This window comes from Oculina patagonica, unplaced genomic scaffold (genome assembly GCF_052425735.1).
Source record: "Oculina patagonica isolate OP01 unplaced genomic scaffold, crgOcupat unplaced616, whole genome shotgun sequence".
NCBI lineage: Eukaryota > Metazoa > Cnidaria > Anthozoa > Scleractinia > Oculinidae > Oculina > Oculina patagonica.
In genome coordinates this window covers 3,132-10,290 of record NW_027558489.1, presented here as the reverse complement: position 1 = coordinate 10,290, position 7,159 = coordinate 3,132, and the positions used below count along the sequence as shown (strand labels likewise).

The 7,159-nt window shown below is 40.2% G+C and overlaps 2 pseudogenes across 1 annotated transcript; one reads left to right on the top strand and one right to left on the bottom strand.

Annotated features, from left to right (window-relative positions):
• Positions 1 to 751: 751 nt before the first annotated feature.
• On the bottom strand, positions 752 to 2,900 carry LOC144641021 (ADP-ribosylation factor 3 pseudogene; annotated as a pseudogene).
• A 75-nt stretch (positions 2,901 to 2,975) lies between these two features.
• On the top strand, positions 2,976 to 5,771 carry LOC144641022 (uncharacterized protein SYNPCC7002_A1628 pseudogene; annotated as a pseudogene). The gene is made up of 3 exons (XR_013568482.1): positions 2,976 to 3,080; positions 4,371 to 4,669; positions 5,578 to 5,771. The product of XR_013568482.1 is annotated as an uncharacterized protein SYNPCC7002_A1628 pseudogene (transcript).
• Positions 5,772 to 7,159: the final 1,388 nt, after the last annotated feature.

Below are 7,159 nucleotides of genomic sequence, written 5' to 3'. Positions count from 1 at the left end.
TATTCATCATACATGTGATGACTTGTCAGTAAATATTTAATGACTCATCAGCAAACTTTTGAAGTTTTATGGACAAAGTTAAGGAAGGTCATTAAGACCAGAAAGTCACTGACAAAACTTCGAAAGTTTGCTGATGAGCTGTTAAATGTGAGCTCATAAATCATGGCAAATTTGATAAAACATGTTGTCATGCCCATGATGCCTATGTTGTCTTAGAGTTGGTTGTGTAGCTGCTGACTTTTATTGTATTTTGCCAGTACACCTTATTGCAATAACATTGTCATAGAAAAAAGAAGAATAGAAAATGGGTAAATAGGAATTAATTAGCGTAGTTTCATAACTGGTAGCATTTACGGAAAATTCACGAGTTTTTATCTGCACACTCTGAGTCCACTTTTTCATGCTGTAACAAGATAAATTGATTTATTTTTATTTTGGGGAATTTTGAGGCCATTTGTTCAAATTTATTTCTCGCATGCGCTTAATTAATTCCTATTTGACTTTTTCCTATTTGACTTTTTCACTTTTTTCTATGACAACCTTATTGCAATTAGGTGTACATCGTGTCTGATATCACATACAATGTCAGCAGTTTTTAGAAACTAGTGAAAGAACCCATTCTAATAGAGAGAAGTTCTCAAAAAAGTGTCATTAGTTGTAAAGTTCAAAATGATGTTGACCAGCAGAAGTATATTACCGGTACTTGTTCTTTTGTTGTTGTTGTTGTTGTTGTTTTTTTTTTTTTTTTGGGGGGGGGGGGGGTGCTCCTATGTGAAAGGACAGAATTGCTTGTCGAACAATTTTAATTTATCCCCATAACAGGGCATGGCTCAAACTTTTCTTGACCCCTAAAAATACCATTTTTAATGCTGATCGGTCTAGACCAACATGACATGACAGCGTTTTTAGTATCTTCACATGCAACCCAGAACAAGACCTTGGCTGCTAAAAATGTTGGCATTCTGTCCAGAACAGCGTCAGTGCCACCAAACTACATAATTACATCCCTAAGAGAGACAACTCGCATCCTCACCCCTTTCATATGGGAGTCCAACACCCCTCCCTTTTGTATCACACCGTATTTATAAACTGGAAGTGGCTTTTTTCCTTAAAAAAACCAACAAAATGCAATGACAAAACTATTTACCCTTCATAGCTTCATGCAAAAGAACTGCTCAACCAATCAGCATGCATTTAATATATGATCAAAATTTTATAATATTGAATCTAAACTCAGTTTCTACTAAGGGCCTGTTTACATGGAAGGCGGGTGCCCCGGCTAACCGAGTTACCCAGCTAACCGAGCTACCCTGGGCGAGCCAACTTTTCATACGTTTCTTAAGAAAACGTATTGAAGCCTTTACATGCTAGAAGGGTAACCCGCCTTGCCGGGGCACTCGGTCTACTTGCCCGGGGCACCCTTCTAGGCGGGATAGCTTTTTGCCATGTAAACGGTTATGCCCGAGCTATCCCGGCTTGCCGGGATAAGTTTTCGCGCATGTTTTTAAACTAAATTTGAAGTTAATGGCATAAAATGTATAAATTCTGGACCCAAACAGTGCTATTTGATCAAAATTAGTTTTATCGGTCGGCTGGAAATATTTCTTTGAGCAACAGCTAATTAATTCGAAATTTTCGTGGGAATGATTATCCTAATTCACGACACAACAAATTTCATTTCAATTTGGCGGCCAAATACAGTTGAATTTCGATTGATTTCGCCAAAAATGAACGCAGTAAATTTCTGAGAACTTGCACATCAAATTAAAATAGGTTTGAAGACGAAAAGCCTTGATTATTCAGTAAAAAGTCATATTTTTCTTTAATCATTTGGAGCTACATTGTTTTCCCACGCCGTGACACGCTTCAATGACGATGTCTCATCTTGGGTAGAAGGGTTGTGAATTCTGCATGTAAAGGCGGGCTAGGTTTTATCCCTTCTAGCCGGGTAACTCGGTTAGCCGGGCACCCTCCCTCCATGTAAACAGGCCCTAATGCTCAAATATAAACTGAAAACAACTTTACCAAGAGGGTGTTAGTTTTGACAGAAAGCGATAATTTCACGCTTTATAACTTAAATATTTATTCTGTTGTGTTCAATGTCCTATTTCAATATATATGTTACGAGTATAAATTAGACCCTAATTAGTTCTGTCTCGAGAGAATGTCGTTTAACACCTTTCCTTTCAACATATAATACCAGCCATGTGTATAATCTGTATTTCTATCTGTTACTTTGTCTGCAGTACAATACAAGCTTACTGAACTTGGCTCAAATCCACGATTTTCTGCTTCTAATCTGCGAAGCCATCCAGTCCAAACCCTCGTATAAACCTTCGCCTTTCACAGCGCAAGAAGATTGCACAAACCATGGCCTGTCTCGCATGTTTACTAAACCAAGCTTTTCACGAATCTCTGCAGCGCTCATGGCATCCGGCATGTCCTGTTTGTTCGCAAACACAAGAAGCACAACATTGGCTAGCTGCTCCTCGCCCAAAAGCTTGTGTAGCTCGGTTTTCGTTTCTTCAATTCGCTCTCTGTCGGCACTATCTACAACAAATATAAGGCCTTGTGTACCCTGAAAGTAAACTCTCCAAAGACTTCTTATCTTGTCTTGCCCGCCGATGTCCCAAACTGTGAAGGAAATATTCTTGTACGTAACGGTTTCCACGTTGAATCCTAAAGTGGGAACTGTGGACACTACTTCTTCAAGTTTCAATCGATACAAAATGGTCGTCTTTCCCGCATTATCCAGGCCAACCATTAGAATTCTGACATCTTCTTTGCCAAGAAGACGATTGAGAACATACGAAAACACGTTTCCCATGCTTTTCAAAGACGGAAACTTGCAGTATAAATTGATACAAAGGTGATGACATTCAACACAAGAACTTCCACATCACTACATTTCAAACGAGTTCCGCTGTACAACTGCATGCTCAAAAACATGGCTTCCAGCTGTAAGGGTGTACACACAACCGGTCTTTTTACACGATTGCTTGAGTCTAAAGGAATAATCAAACCCTTATTTCGGAATTCTAGTGTATGTAGCTGTATCCGACGTAGATGTTTTCAGTCAGGTATGGAGTATCTTACTCGCGATCAGTGTTTTGCGAGGATGCTAGGGTTTATAAAGGTTACATAAGACTTTAGGCAGCTTTAGGGCAGGATTGAGAAAGTCTTCATGGCGGAAAATTCATAGTAAACAGCAAATATCGATAATTCATTGTAGGGATGCGCATTTGGCTAAAAAATGTAGATTCAGAAAATTCTATTAATGTTTACAGCTAGTTGGAGTAATGGCCTAACCGACCCCCACCCCCTGCCTACACATAGGGACTCTTTCCCTGGATGAGGTGGGAATTGTTCACATATGTTTGCACAGGGAAACAATTTGTAGTTTTTAACTTTTGTTACAGTTGTAGCATAGAAACGTTATCGTAGACACTGTTTGGGCTGGTCACGCAATCTTGCTCAAGCACTGGTAGTAAGCTATATTTTGCTGACACACCACCAACACAGGGTGGGCCTTCTTTGAATTTGTCCTATTCTGGGATTGAGGCTGATTCTTCCGTGCTGACATGTCACCAATACATCAGCTGACAAACCTTCTATGTAGATGCTCTTTGGGCTTGTCACTCAACCTTTCGCGAGCCCAAAGAGCAACTGTGTAAGAAGCTAATGGCTAATACACCACCAACACAATTGCCAATTACACCAATGAAATAAAATTGACTTGTTAGCTGACATGTGATGCTGGCTAACATTGTAGATTCAGGAAATTCTATAAGGTTTATAGCTGGAGTAATGAACAGCCTAACCCCCACCCCCTGCTTTACACATGGGAACTTTATCCCTGGATGGGTTGGGAATTGTTCAGATGTGTTTACACACAAAAATAGCATTTGTAGTTAAGTAACATTATTGCTGTAGTATGGTAACATTAGTAGACACTGATTGGGACTGTCACACAATCTTCCACAAGCCCAAAAAACATCCAGATAGGAAGCAAAATTTTGCCATTTCTTCTTCTTCTCATATTTCTCCTGTTTCCCATGACCTCCTTGCCTTCTTTTGTTAATGGATATCACTCCTGTTTTACCCCCGTACTTCTCACTGACACACTACTGCTGATGTGTTGCCTGACAGCCTGCTATCCTGATCACGAAAGAATCCTGAATTTCTCAAACCTCCAAGGGAAACAAAAATTGGTTTGAGAAATCAGGGAAGAGTGTTTGTGCAAGTGAAGGGATTAACCACTCTTGGTTCAAGTTATCGGCAGGTTTGAGAAATCCAGATTCCACTGTAGTATGTCTTCATATTTTTGGAATTTATATAAAAAGCTGACTGGATGGTTTTTTTTAAGGTAGGCCACATCTTGCCAAGTTACCAGTTGTACATCATGAAGGCTTCAGTTGTCAGTGGCCTGCAAAGCACAGATTCAAAATGGCAAAGTTTATCAAAGTCATGGAGTGGATCATTAGAGACAACATGTTGGAATCCATGCAAATCTATCAACCTACAGAGACACCTTATGAAGTAGTTACACAAATTCATGACCATGACTATGTAGATGGTTTTATCAGAGGAAGTATTCCTTTGTATGAAATGAGGAAAACTGGATTTCACTGGTCTGAAGGACTTGTTAAAAGATGTTTCCGTGAAGTAGGTATGATTTTGTGTGGATTCCTAGTTTTTAAATCCTGTTCAGGAAGTTAAGACCAAAATGGGGTCAGTTGAAGGTTGGGACGTTTCAATCCTTTTTTACAAACCCAAGCTTAACTCAAATAGGAGGTGTGGGGGCAAATGGTTAGAGCACTGGTATACCTGCCAACTCTCGCGCCTTGGGTGTGAGTCTCACGCCTCCGAGTTGAAAACTTCAATCTCATGCCAACTCACGCTTACGAACCAATTTCTCACGCCTGGTCGAAAAATGTGAGTTTCTCAACCAAAACGGACACACTTTCCAAAAAATGTAAACTCAAACCAATGTGAGAAACGAAAACTCCAGGTAAAATGACCATACTTTCTCCAAAATCTCAGAATGAGAAAAGCATTTGGAAAGTACCTCGGATGTCTTTGGGAGGCTTCCGAAATTGTCGTACCCTCTTCGGAAATCTTGGCACTCTCAAGATAAAAATCTCACGCCTTTGACCCAGAAAAAAGTTGGCAGGTATACACTGGACTTCAGATCGAGCGGGCGGGGTTCAAGCATGGTCATGGTCATTGTGTTGTGTTTTTGGGAAAGACACTTTATTCTCAGTGCCTCTCTCCACCCAAGTGTATCAATGGGTACTGGCAAACTAATGCTGGGGGGAAACCCTGTGATGGACAAGCATCCCATCCAGGGGGGAGTAGAAATACTCATAGCCACTTAATGCTACAGAAACTGGAAAAAGCTTCGGTCTGATGAGCCACTTGGCACAACAGCAAACTTTTTCTTACAAGCTCAAAAGATCAATTCTCTTTACCTGGAGAACCAAAGGCCATGATCAACCAATGGATATCATTCTTTTGTTCTACTATGGGCCAACTTTGCAGCATAAAACTTCATAATGTTCTTTTTTAAAATTTAAGGTGGCACTATGCTTGCAGCTAAGCTAGCAATGGAGTATGGACTAGCCTGCAGCACTGGAGGCGGTACACATCATGCCTTTCCAAGCCATGGTTCAGGCTTCTGTATGTTGAATGATCTTGCAGTCACTGCCAAGGACATGATTGATAGCAAAGTAGTCAGCAAAATACTGATTGTGGACCTGGATGTTCACCAGGTATACTGTAGTAGTAAAATAAATTGGTTTGTGTTTGGTGCAACAAGACTTTTCAGACTGTTGTCAAAACATTGTTACCAATGTTAATTGCCCCAATTGTGCGCCAAGGGAAAAAAACACTGTGTTTTCACAACAATGTTTCATCATTTCCGGGTTCTTAACAATTTTTGAGTTATTTTTTCAAAAATAGCTCTTTAGTCGTCGTGTCCTTGTAATCAGTCGGTGGGTCAGTGAAGTATGTGTGTTTGTCACACCAATCAGATTTCAGGTACTATCAGAACCAATAAAATTGCAGTTTATAAAGGGGAAGCAATCTGACGTAGTCGGCAATTTCGTTCGAAGTTTTTAGATTAGAAGGAGGCGGAATCGGTGAGTTGTGATTTAACCCTGGGTTAAAAACGTTTTTCGTAACGCCCGCCTGCTTACAACGCACACGCCGTGAGCAAAAGGCCCAACACTAACTTGTTATTCGTCTTATTCGAGCGTACGTTTGGAGAGGCTAGCTTTCCATTTGCACAAAGCAGATTTGAAGAATAATGTGGTCATTACTTTTGCCATCCGCTTTGCGAAGTTCGTTGGGAAATTGGAAAGTTTGTTATGAAGTTGCCAAATATGTTGCGAGTTTTTGAATCAAATTGTGAGCTTCGATACAAAGTTCCCAACTTCGGCCCGAAATTAATAAAACCTTCTATAATTATGTTATCAAAAAGGGCTTTGCTACGCTAAACTGTTGGAAACAAATGTCATAAAAATAAAAAACTTTTACGTAAAGCGAGCCGTAAACACGTTGTCTCGAACAAATTAGTCTGTCGCGTCGCGTCGGCTTCGATTAAAATCAATAAACCATCCAGTTTCATCCGGTTTACAAACGCAGAAGACTTGAAATTGAAGACAGTGAAGATTATGCCTCACAGAAATCGTTAAATATGTGTTTTCATACAAACTAGTTGTACCTATCGGTAAGTGCCAACGAGCGAAATACTCATGTTTGTTCATAAGAACAGATATTGAATGGTTTTTGATAGAACTATATTTGAAATGACCACTGATTTGGTAAATTGTATTTTAGGTAATATGCGAAAAAAGTTCTATTTCTCTGGTGTTCATAAATGACGCAGGCTTGATAGCCTGCGTAGCAGGCGCCGTAGTTTCCAGCGCGCGTATTTACGGGGTTCCACAAGGATCTATACTAGGACCGCTATTCTTCATATTGTTCATAAACGATTTGCCACTACACGTTTCAACTCAAGTAGACCTATATGCTGATGACACTACTTTCTGTGCCGCAGCTGACGTCGCCAATCTGCATCTTCTCAATGACTCTCTCAATACGTCGGTAGGGGAGATTGAGTCCTGGGCGAACGCGAACAAGCTTTTGTTAAACGAGA